This window comes from Silene latifolia, chromosome 1 (assembly GCF_048544455.1).
Source record: "Silene latifolia isolate original U9 population chromosome 1, ASM4854445v1, whole genome shotgun sequence".
NCBI lineage: Eukaryota > Viridiplantae > Streptophyta > Magnoliopsida > Caryophyllales > Caryophyllaceae > Silene > Silene latifolia.
In genome coordinates this window covers 10,684,994-10,698,313 of record NC_133526.1, presented here as the reverse complement: position 1 = coordinate 10,698,313, position 13,320 = coordinate 10,684,994, and positions in this window count along the sequence as shown.

Below are 13,320 nucleotides of genomic sequence, written 5' to 3'. Positions count from 1 at the left end.
GTACAACAAATAGATAGAAAGTGTTACTCCTATTTTGTGTAATTTGTGGGCCTTAATAGTGTAATTATATTATTATAGTAATAAAAGTACAAGCAAATAAGAAAATGTGCAATGTGGAGTTGAATGGACGAAAAAGGAATACATGCAATGGGGAATTGGATGGAGGGAGTAACTATCAACTACCCATAAATTAGATTAGGAGTATTACATTGGAGTGCTAGTTAAAAAAAAAAAAAAAAAAAAAAAAAAAAAAAAAAAAAAAAAAAACAGTTGAATAAAATTAGGAGATTTAAATAACATATTGTGATAAGCCACTAGTTGAATAAAATTTACCATTGTTAAATTTGAATAGATATAAAAAATCATTATTCTTTAATTTTGATTTATGATCGGATAATGCAACTGATATGCTAACCTACTTGCCAAAATTAATTTTCTGAGGCCATCGTAATCGTAATGGTAATATTTTTAGTTCATAGAACTCAAAAATTACCAAGGTGGGAGGATTAGATCTTTAATATGTTAACTCACTTGTCAACATTCAATAGGATAATCCACTTGTTTATCTTTACCTCCATCCACTAACATCTTACTTTCACCCACTTTCTTGATAAGCCACTTGCTTATAATTAGACCTGGACAACAGTCGTGTTGGCTTGGCCCGCACTGGCTCACCCTGTCTCACCTGGCCCACAAATTCTCGCCTCGTTGGCCCGCTCATATGGCCCACTTAACCCGCTCCCCAAGCCAGGCCGGTCCCGGACTCCATCATCCCCAACCCACACTCCAGCCCGCCTGACCCACATCACTTTTTGCCCATTTTTTACCAACCGGGCCTGTCCAAGGTCGTCACTCCATTTTTTATAAACATACAGTTACTAATTGTGAGAAAAAAACAAAAGAGATCCTAATTTTTTACAAATATAAAATATTCTCCAAAATCTAAGTTGTTCGACTTTAACTACTTAGTGAAACCTGTGTAGTAATAAAGATAATTTTATTTTAAAACTTTTTTGAATACTTAAAAGATTTACAAAATATTCGAGTTGTTAATTATAACCAAACCCCTAATTATCTTCCAAAAACCATAAGAAAAAGTTGATTTTTATTTTAAAAAAAATACTCCAGAAAAAGTAATAACATGTCATAATAGGAAAAAGAAGTAAACAATGCCATTTACTTAGCATTTGGCTTTGACAATGGCGGCGGGAGGAGAAATTTTTTTTTATAATGACAATATTAGAATTAAACAACTTCAATGGTGGCATGAAATAGTTTTAATTCTGAATATGATTAGATTACCAATAATATTCACATAAGATTAAAAAAAATTGAGCTATCATTTAAAAATATTAAATAAGGCTCATATCGATTTTGTCAAGCCAAAAATTTAAATACAAATGAACAAAGTCAAGAATTACAATTTTATACGGGACTAATAATCCAAGAACCAGCTAACTATGATTTTATGAATGACTCAGTGTACGATAAATATATAGAAAATTTGTGGGGACTATATATAATTTGCTGTTATATTACCGAATTTTTTCTTCAAACTGGTTTCAAATTCATATCAAATCCATAATAGACGTTAAAAATGTATTGAACTTCCAAGTATAATAAAAATTATTCGGTTACATCAATTTTTACTTTCTTAATTCCAATTCACCTATGTGTTTTTATTCACTTAATTATTTACCGCGGTTTGCGTATGGCTGGTTATTACTATGTCATGCACTGATTGTATATTTAAAAGTGCAATAATTTTTGCAGTAGCTTTTCATAAATTTTTTTTTTTTGTTTTTTTGGAAAATTTCCATTTTGGTGCCCAGAGGTTTGGGTTAGTTCCACTTTAGTACCCTGAGGTTTGCATAATTCCGCTTTGGTGTCATGAGGTTTCGACTACTTCCCACTTTGGTAACCTGAGTTTTGAAAAAAAAAATCCTTTTCTTTGTTAATGGCTAACTATGGGGTATTACATATGAGTTTAGTTGAATATAAGGTATTGCTTAGTGTAATAAATTAGGTTAAAATAAAGACAACTAATTGCATGTATATTGGTTATGAAGAGAAACGATTGTACATATATAATTAGTAATTTGAAGCCATTTTCTTAAAATTGAAACTCTTTTTTGAAAATTTGTTCATTTTGTTATTATAAATAATAATATAAGATAATGATACTTGATTTTGTTGATAGACAAAATTTCAAATAAACAAAAAGGAGTTATAATTTTAATAAAATTAATCTAAAACTAATCGAGTTTAACAGTAGTATCCTAATATCCTACTCCGTCCAATCCACACAAAACTCTTGATTTGCTTTTTGGAGGTCAGACTTTGAAAAGTTGATCATTAATTCACTCAAAAATATATCCCACATCTACAAAATTAGATGTGGTATTATATATTTCGCATGAAGTTCATAGGGAACAACCAGTCTTAATGGTATTAGATAGTCAAAAACAAATTTATTATTTAGAGATCTAACAAAAATCCTCCAAACAGTTTACATATGTAATTGAGATACATGTTGTTTTGCGTACCACCATTCAACATTTACATTGTCGTATGCTTATAAAATGGAATATATTGTAGATGTTGTAAGTTAATCTAATTTGCGAATCTTATAAAAATCAGTCTCAGTTATCATGTGTTCATTTTAAGGAATTAAACCACATTTTTGGGAATGATGTTTTAAATTGACTAAAATCGGTGGTGCGTAAACCAATAAAATAGGTAACTACATAATATCATTAACGTAAACCAAAAGGAGTAGCTTTTATGTTAAATGACCGCTGATCCATCAATAATCAACTAAATCAACCAAATAGTTTTGTGTGTTCCTATTTTCAACATAGTTAGGCCTTTTTTTTTATCAACTTAATAGAATTCTATTACCAAACCATGACAATGTAAATTAAACCAGCGTTTGCAATCTATTGTTCAACAAATTCTTAGAACATTCAACATGCATATTGTAAAAGATGATCCTAACTGAAGCCTCATGCATTCTATGTAATAGAATCACATATGTTTTTGTACTGTTGTTTAGAGACTACTAATTTTATTGGAATTCAGTATGGATTTGATTTTACGATAAGTATATATACCAAAACACTCTTAATTGTAGATAGTCAAGGTAGACTTATGCTATAAGAGATCTAACATTTTCTCTAAACACACTAAATATAGATAATTATGATACATGTTGCTTTATTTAACACCATTTAGTTTTACGTAATTGTTATAGGTTACAATAATTTGTAAAACTCATAAAGGTTTGTCTGAATTATTAAGAGCGGTTTATTTGGTAAGCTGCACTATGTTTATGGAGATAACATTTTGTATTTAATTAAAAACCAGTGATGCCTATAACAATAATGAAAAAACTAACTACATACTCTTACAATGTTACTTGATGTTTTACAACTGAAATGATAACTACTAAATGACAAAACTTTTATGATAAAAGCACTAATAGTTCATTAATGATCAAGTATACCAATCACGAACTTTTATTTATCAATGATTTAAACATAATTGAACTTTTTTTATCAACTATAGAATATATTTATACAGATGATCCTAATGAGAGCCCTGTGCATCGCACGGGCTATTCAACTAGTTTTAGAATAAAGAGTGTTCCGGGTGTAATTACGGAGCAGTTATTTGTTACCACTCGTGGCTTGTAGAATGATGTCTTTGATTGAATCTTCCTTTTGGCCTCTCCTGAAACAATGAAAAAACTGAGGGCTCGGCTTTGGCCGAGCGTACTCACTCCGACGCTCAAGTCAGTGAACTTAAAGAAATAAGTTGTGTGTTACTTGGCGAAGTATATATTGTTGAGAGATAAGGAAGATATTACCAGATTATGAGGTGTTTATGTTATATTTCGGATCCTTTCCTCAATGAGGGTTGAGGAGTATTTATAGACTTTCACCTTTTGTCACGTAGTGGCCAAGTGGCCAAGTGGCTAGCAGGTGGAAAGACTGATCTACCCTCGGCCGAGGGACCCATGGCAGGCCGGCGGGCCCTGTTAACTCCATGCCGAGGGGTCTTGGATATGAGTACGCGGATATGTGTCCCGGCTGGCTAGTTGTCCTAGCCGGGACCCAAGTGACAGGCCGACAGGCTGCGTCGGTTAGGCTGTCCAAGGTGTTGACTAGCTTTGGATATCTTTGACCTTGCTCAATATGTTGACTCGGTCAGCGGGTGCAGAATATGCCCCATCAATTTGCCCCCAGCGTAGTCTATGCCGTGGTATGGACCTTCGATGAGTGTTGAGCGTATTCTGCACAAGTAAAAATTTCTGCCCCGGCTTCTTCTACCTCGGCTTGGTTCTGCTTAGGCCGTACCGTATTCCCCCTCCACGTGGATGTGTAAAGGGCATCAAATGTGGAAAAGATAAGGGCGCTGGCCGAGACCGAGGTTGTGAGTGCCGTGTGCTTTTGATTGCCCCCAGCCGGTGCTGACAAGCTTGGTTGAATCAGCGGGCCGTTGAGCAAATAGATACCAAGGAGCGTGTTGAAGAAGATACGTCGTTTGGCATTTTGTCAAGGAGCGTGCTGAAGAAGTTTTGTAACTGTTTGTCGATTGACATTCCACGGCTGCATGCTTGACACGTGGCTCGGCGTTGATTGGTTGACGCTTCATGGGCTTTGCCCTGATTGGTCCGTTTCATGGGCTTTGCTCTATAAATAGAGCAGTTAGCCTTGGATTTTGGCCACCAAAATCTCATTTCCTCAAAAAATTTCTTCTTTCCTAGATTTTCAAGGGTTTCTTTCTCTTCTAATCTTCAGAATCGTTACTTCGGCGCAGCACTTTTTCTTCAAGGTAAACAAACAAATTCTTCAATCTTTTTCTTGTTAAATATTCGTTATCATGTCTTCTGCTGATGCCGGACCGAGTAATCCTGCGCCGGGGGGCTCCCCGTCGCGTCTCGATGAAGAGGGGGCACTGGCCGCCATCCCGATAAGGTCCGGGGGTCCTAGGTCTCCCTCTCTTGAGGTTGACGATCAGTATTTGAAGGATTTCTCGGATGATGATGATGATGTTGATGATGACGGTGATGATTTTGAAAGGATTCATCCTAATGAGGAGAGGCCACATGTCTTGGACCACGGCGACGCCTGTAAAATCGGCCCTGATCGTGCTTGGACCAACAAGTTCGCCAGTTGCTCTGGTTCTGAATTTTTCGAACATCATTTCTCCTTCGGCAGGGGGTATAGCATTATTATTCCTAGGGAAGGTCAGGCGGTATGTTGCCCTCCCAAGGGCTGTATAGGCGTATACATCAGACACCTGGAGTATGGGCTCCGGTTTCCTCTGAATAATTACGTTATGGCCATCATTAGGGCCATGAATGTCGTCGTGGCTCAACTGCATCCGTTGGCCATTAGGACTATAGTTGGCTTCGTGTGGCTCTGTCTCTTCAAGAAGGAGGCCCCGACGGTTAACTTATTCCGCCGGCTTCATCACCTTAGGCCGTCAAACCCTCGTACCGTGGGGTGGTACAGTGTGCAGACGGAGCCGGGTTACGTCTCCGTATCCAAAATTACATCTTGTAAGGACTGGAAGGCACGGTGGGTGTACGTCGAGGTGCCGGAGGACTATCCGCTGCCCCGATCCTTCCAACACCGCGTCAATTTGCGGTGCGAGAGTAAGGGGGAGCATGACAAATGGGTCTCCCGGAGTAAGCTTAAGATGGACGCCAGCAGGGTCCCTCTTAATGAGGACGAAAAACGGGCAATGAGGCTGTTTGAGGCTGACAAAAATGGGTTGCCAAAGGGATGGATGCCCCCGACGCAGATCATTCTTCAGGATGAGCCGCTCTGCTACGTCGGCCTCATACCGGCCCTCGAACAGGGTGAGTGGGGTCGGTGTGAGGCCCATCTCTGCTTTTAATGTTTCTGTTTTTGAACTTTGATTTATTTCTTTCACTTAACTCTTGCTTCGTTTCCTTTGCAGACCGTTTTGGCCCGGATCTGTCTGAGGATTTCCTCGAGAGAATGGGGCTTGCCAAAGACAAGACAGTTGTTAATTTGCATCCTAAGGCCCAGACCCGTGATCGCAGACCGGCGCTAAATGATCTCATGGATCAGCAGCTGAAGGGCTTGGATGTGACGGCGGCCCAGGCGAAGGTTGCCAGTAAAATTCCGTGCCGAACGCGAAAAGCAACGTCTTCGGCGGCGACGACGTCAACTTCAATTCAGCCTCCTATCCCTACAGTCCAAAAGGAGACGGTGGTGGTCGTCGATATTACCGGTGATGAGACCACCGATGCAGAGGAATCTCCCCTTTTTCGTAAGAGGAAAGAGACTGCTTCTGTCGCTGCTGCCGCTACTGAGGCCGGCGAAGAAATGGGGCCATCCGGCCCTCTGCCTAAGAAGCCCAGGACTGGTACGGATCTAACTTGTGGCTCAAATTTAGCTGGTTCATTAGGCGTTCCTGATGACAGGCTCTCCGGCATGTCAATGAATGTTGACAACATTGACATAAATGCTTTGTCCGCATTTTTTGTAGATCAACCGCCGCCGTCTACCGGTCCTACTGAACAGCTTATTGACAAGGGACCTGGGCAGACGGGTGATAAAGATGCCGCTGTCATCCCCTCCTCCTCGAAGCCTTCCCCCGCCCAGATTAAAAAGATGCTGGCGAAGTGGGCTGACATGGCCGGTGCTCATATTATGGAGCAAGAAAAGGTCATGGCCGAAGCTGCCCCACAACTTGAGCGGCTCAGGCTTGAGCTCGATGCTGCGAAGAAGGAAGCTGAGAGGGCCAGGGCCGAGGCTGAAAAGGCGGTCCTTGCCGAGCGAAAACTTAGGGAGGACGCTGAAAAGGCGGTCCTTGCTGAGAAAGCTAAGGTTGAGGCCGCGGAGGCTGATGCCGCTAAGCGGCTGGAGGAGCGTGACCAGCTTCAGGCTGTCGCTGACTTCACTGCTAAGAAGAGGGACGAATGGAAGTCTATGTTTAAGGCCCAGGGGAAGGTGGTTCGGAATACGAGGGCTATCATCGCCCAGAGGGATTTGGACATTGAGAAGCTCCAAAGCGTCATCCTCCCTAACATGTGCGCCCAATACCGGGACCTGGCCGAAGAAGCCGCCAGGGAAGTGATCGGGGAGCTCTTTCCGGAAGGCTTCTTCCCGTGGCAGAGATTTGACGAGCTGTTTGATGACAAGCTTGATGCTAAGGCGAAGGCCGCGGAGGAGAAGGCTGCGGAGGAGGCAAGGGTGAAGAAGGAGGAAGAGGAGGCCGCGGAGAAGGCGGCCCATGCTGAGAAGGCGAAGGCGGCCAAGGAGGAAGCTGAGAGGGCAAGGGCAGCTGAGGCTGCTGAGGCTGAAGCTGCCAAGGCAGTTTCTGGGTCGCCCATCGAAGATGATGCTGCTGATGTCGCCGGTGACGAGTAGCAACAGGCATAGGGAGACGGGCGGTCGTTACCAGGTTCACCCGGCATCTCGAATAGCTTCAGCTGTTCGGGGGCCAATTATTAAGCCTTTCCTCCCTGCCATCTTTTGGCGCTTCAAATGATATGTCTGTAACCTTTTGTTCTTCTTTTCCTTGTTTTTTGTAAAACTTCGGTAGGTTGTGTTTTGGCTTATCCCTATGGGGACGGCCGTCGTCTGTATTCTCCTTACTTGTAATCATTTTTAATAAAGCTTGTTTATTGGCCCTCGGCTTGGCCGGGGCTTTGATCACAATCCTTCACTTGTCTTCTTACGTTATTAATTGAGCGCTTTTTTCGTTTTTACCTTCGGCCTGGCCGAGGCAGTTAGAATGCATATCTTAACTGTGTTTAACGTTTTTTAAACATGTTGGCATGTTGGTCGCTTCCTCTTTCACTCTCGGTCTGGCCGAGGCGTCCGATTTGCGCTTCCCAACCACCGCTGTGAACATGTAGACCGTTGTGTCCCCTGCCAGGCCTTCGGTTGGCCGAGGCGGCTAGAGGTTACGGCGCGACAGCGTTCGTATCTGTAGACATATTGATCGCTTCCTCTGCCAGGCCTTCGGTTGGTCGAGGCGGCTAGATTTGCGTCTCAACTGTACTTATACGTTCCTAAGGCATGTTGGTCGCTCTCGCGAGTATCAACTGCGCTGGTAGTGACTGCCGTGGCGTCTACTTCTTGGGGTGACTGCCCGGCTTGGACCGTGGCGTCTACCTCGATATGACTACGGAGGGGATAAACACTTTTATGAAAAACTTGGATGATTCTTCATTAGATATAAACACGCTTTGGGGTGCCAACAATAGTTTTGGACATCTCCGCCGCTATACAAAGTGTTTCCTGAGGTTGTCAGTGTTCCAATGGCTCATCAAAGGCACACCCTCCATGTCTGTCAGCCGGTATGTACCCGGCCTCATTTCTTCAACCACTTTGTAGGGACCCTCCCAGTTGGCCGTCAATTTACCATGAATGTTTTCTTTGTTGGTGGCGGCCGACTTTCTTAGGACTAGATCCCCTACTTTTAAATCCCTTTTGTGGAATCTTCGGTTGTAGGCTCTTCTCATTCGGTTTTGGTATCGCAAGTTGAGGCGTCTTGTATCTCGGCTTTCTTCGACCAGGTCTAGGGAGGTTCTCGGACCTTCCTCATTTTCAACCGGGTTAAAGGTGACCGTTTCGAATGCTCGCACTGGGCCGCTTCAATTAGCGGGGCTCGCCGGACCGTAGACTAAGTGGAATGGATGTACCCGTTGCTTCTTTCTCCGTGGTTGAAGGGACCACAGACGCCGGGTAGTTCATCGGCCCATCTTCCCTTTAGGTCTTCAACTTTCTTCTTTAAACCGTTGAGGATTGTTTTATTGGTCGCCTCCACTTTGTCCGTTGCTCTGTGGGTGGCAGACGGAGGAGTATGCAAATTTGATACCAAGTTCTTCCAACCAGTTCATTATTGTGTCGCTCCAAAACTCTCGGCCGTGGTCAAATACCATGACTTGGGGTAACCCAAAACGAGTTATGACATTTTCCCAGATTACCTTTCTTACGGCCGCCGTCGTCTTCGCAGGTACCGCTACAGCTTCAATCCATTTGGTGAAGTAGTCAATGGCGACAATCAAGTACTTTCTTCCTCCGGATGCCGTTGGAAATGGTCATAGTAGATCCATCCCCCACTGTGCAAAAGGAAGGGGATTAAGTATCGCAGTGCAGTCTCGGGAAGGTGCATGTATCACCGGAGCATGCATTTGACTGTTGTTGCACTTTTTGGTTTTGGCTCTGGAATCCTCAAGCATGGTGGGCGAGAAGTAGCCGGCTCGGAGAGCTTTGTGGGCTAGTGTTCTTGCCCCATGTGATGACCACGAGATGCCTTCGTGAATTTACGTCGATGATCACTCCGCGTCGGCCGGGCCGACACATTTCAAGAGTGGCCTTATCACGGACCTCCTGTATAATTCTCCTTCAAACACCAAGTACCTTGCTGCGATCCTCTTTATCTTCTGCGAGAGACTGCGATCCTCCAGTAACTCATCTGTCAGTTTGTACTTCATTATCCGAGTCATCCACGTCGTCTCGCCCTCTATGTCGCCCACCATGCCGACGGTCTCAGTAATGCTTTTGGCATTTTTGATGTCCACCAGCACGGTTCGACTGACATTCTTGATGGTTGAACTGGAAAGTTTTGAGAGAGCGTCGGCCCGGTTGTTCTCAGACCTGGGAATGCATTGTATCTGAAAAGATTTCAATTTTGAAGTGTCAGCTTTTACCCTTTCCAGGTATCTTACCATCCCGTCGTCTCGAGTCTCGTACTCTCCTCTGATTTGATTAGCCACTAAGAGTGAATCTGTTTTCAAAATGATGTGTTCCGCCCCGGCAGCTCTAGCTAACTCGACTCCGGTTATCACCGCCTCGTATTCGGATTCGTTGTTTGAGGCCGAGAAGGTAAATTTCAAGGCGTACTCAAACTCGTCCCCGTTTGGGCTGATGATAAGGATGCCGGCTCCTGAGCTGTTCGTCGTGGAGGACTCGTCGGTGTACACCTCCCATACTCCGGGGTTTGGTTCTTCTTGATATGTGCACTCGGCCAGGAAGTCTGCAAGTGCCTGTCCCTTTATCGAGGGCCTCGGCTTGTATTGAATGCCGAAGCCGGATAGCTCTACTGCCCATTTGATGAGCCTGCCGGATTGCTCAAATTTTTCCAATGCTTTCTCCAATGGTTGGTCGGTTAAGACCGTCACGGGATGTGCGTCGAAGTAAGGTTTCAGTTTCCTTGCGGTAACGACGACAGCAAAGGCTGATTTTCAATCAGCGAGTAATTTCTTTCGGCGGGAAACAATGTATGGCTGACAAAGTAGATTGGGTGTTGCTGTTTGTTTTCTTCTCTGATGATCACGGCACTGACCGTGGCCGAGGTAACTGCTATGTATAGATATAGCGTCTCCCCCAGCATCGGCCTGGACAGGGTTGGGAGAGTCTGAAGATGAGCTTTCAGTTGCCTGAAAGCTGTGCTCTGTTCCTCCCCCCAGCTGAAGTCTTTATTAGGGATGTCAATGGATCGGATTCGGGTCGGGTGAAGCCTCATCCGTCATCCATCCGTCCTTTTAAAATCTCATCCAACCCGTCCGTCATCCGTGAAACATATCATCCGTCATCCATCCATCCATCATCCATGGATGAAACGGGTGGATCGGGTGATAAACGGGTGTTGTGTATTTATATATTTCAAGTTAAAAAAAATGATGAGTTTTTTTTTCTCTACAAAAATAAAATTAGATAATTAATTAGTTTAACTTTCTAGTTGGTATGTTCAAAAAATATCTATATTGAGAGTAGACAAATATGAAAATTTAAATATTTTATCTCTTAATAATGTGTTATATGTAAAAAAAATTAAATAAAAAGTAATAAAATCGGGTGATGGATGAATGTCGGGTGGATGGCGGGTGGAATTTCTTCATCCAACCCATCCGTCATCCATCATCCGTCATCCATCCATCATCCATTTAAGTCGGGTTTTCATCCATCTTTTAGGATCGGGTGGATCGGGTTTTGATAGATGCGGGTGAAATTGACATCCCTAGTCTTTATTCCCCTTTAACACTTTGAAAAATGGGGTGCTCTTGTCGGCTGACCGAGAGATGAAACGGGCGAGAGCCGCCATTCTCCCGGTCAACATCATAACCTCTTTTCGATTCCTCGGCTCTGGTAGGTCCAGTATTGCTTGGACTTTCTCTGGATTGGCATCAATTCCCCTGGCGCTGACAAGCACGCCGAGGAACTTGCCGGCCCGGACACCGAAGTTGCATTTCTTTGGGTTGAGCTTCATTCTATACTTCCTTAGTGAACAAAATGTCTCGTGTAAATCGGCTAAGTGCTCGCTGTCATACTTGCTTTTTACAATAGCATCGTCGACGTAAGCCTCGATGTTTCGCCCTTTTTGATTTTGGAACACTTTGTCCACCAGTCTTGTGTAAGTTGCGCCGGCGTTCTTCAAACCGAACGGCATCATTTTATACATGTATGTGCCGTTACCGGTGATAAATGCGCATTTAGGCATGTCTTCTTCGGCCATGAATACCTGATGATACCCTGAGAAGGCGTCCAGCAGGCTCAGCATAGTGTAGCCTGCCGTGGCGTCGATTAAACTATCTATTCGAGGCAAGGGATATCAATCTTTGGGGCACGCTTTATTAAGATTGGTAAAATCTACACACATCCTCCACGCCCCCGATGATTTCTTCACCATTACAACATTAGCTAACCACTCAGGATAAGTACAAGGCATTATAAAGCCCGCCGCTAGTAATTTATCTACCTCGGCTTTGATGGCCTCATCCTTCTCTACCGAGGAGTTCCTCATCTTCGCTTGACGGGGCGAGCGGTGGAGAGTACGTTCGGCTTGTGAACAATTACCTCCGGCTCACGCCCGACATCTCGGCCGGCGAGTAAGCGAAGACGTCTTTGTTCTTCCTCAGCAGGTCTAGGAGAGCGGCCCTGAATTTTGGCTCCAGGTTGACACCGACAGTTACGGTGCGCCCTGGGTCAATTTCCACTTCTTCGGTCTCGGCTCCTTCGACCATGCCGACGTTTGTATCCATCCGGTCGCCCTCCTGTTGTAAGGATGGGCTCTTCCCCTTCTCTGACTTCTTCGCCACTTTGAGGGATTGCATGTTGCACCCCGGCGGATATCTCGAACGTTGACTACTTCGTCTTTTCGTCCTTTGAGACGAGCTTATGCGCTTCCCCGGTCCGAGACATACATCGTTGTCGGGCCCGGATGGACATTGCATCGGCCTCGCTCGAGTGACTCGACCTATGAGAACGTTGTAGGCGGACGAGCCGTCAATGACCACAAACTCAGACAGGACATTCTTAGCCGCATTCCCCTCGCCGAGCATCACCGGCAGTCGGATTGACCCCAGGGGTACCAGGCCGGTCCCGGAAAAACTGTACAACGGATTGGTGCAGGGGCTCAAGTCCTCAATCTTGAGGATCGAGATTGAGAAAACACTCCCGAACATGATCTTCGTGTAGGCGCTGTGTCAATCAGGCACCTCTTGACCGAGTGGTTGGCTATGTCCAAGTGGACTACAAGTGGGTCATTGTGCGGGCGATAACTCCCTCGTAGTCCTTCTTCCCAATGGTTATATCGGGGGTGTTGGAAGCGGGGATCGCTGTTTTGGGCACAAAGTTGATGGCCTGATATAGCTCGTTCAGGTGCCGTTTGTGCCCATGAGCGGACCCACCGTTCTCGTTGCCCCCGATGACAACATGGATTAGTCCTATCCGTTCAAAGACGGATTTTTTATTTGAGCCGCCGGTACTAGTCTTTTGGCCTCCGGCAACATATTTCCGAGGCTCCCCTTAGGATCGCTCTTCAATGACATTGTTCGGATGTCATTTGTTGTCGGTTAAGTGGCCGGTGTAGCGTGGTACTCACGATCGGCTCGTGTCACCGTCCCCCTCGCCTTGGGAGGCCTTTCCCACTTCTGACCCTCGTTCTTGCTCGGGCGAAGACCTCGGCGGACAGATACGACCGGGGGGTGTAACCATTGTACCGCTTTTGGTAGTACGGTCCCGAACTCCCCCCGGCGCCCGCCGAGTTCATTTCTGGCGGACTTGTCGACCGTGACCTATTATTGTCACGGCGTCCTTCATCCGGGTTGTCCTCCCGGCGCTCTTCCTCTCTCGAGTGCCGGCCTCATTGTGGCCTACCCAGGTTTTGTGATTGTCCTCCACCTTTATGGCTTGGTCGGCCATCTTCCTGGCGGAGTCTAGGTTCAGGCCTCCGCACTTGATGAGCTCGTTTTATAAGTCCCCTCTTGGGAGGCCTTTCATTAGTGCGAAGGCGCGTTCAGTCATTGTTCGGCTCACGAATCTGCCGAAC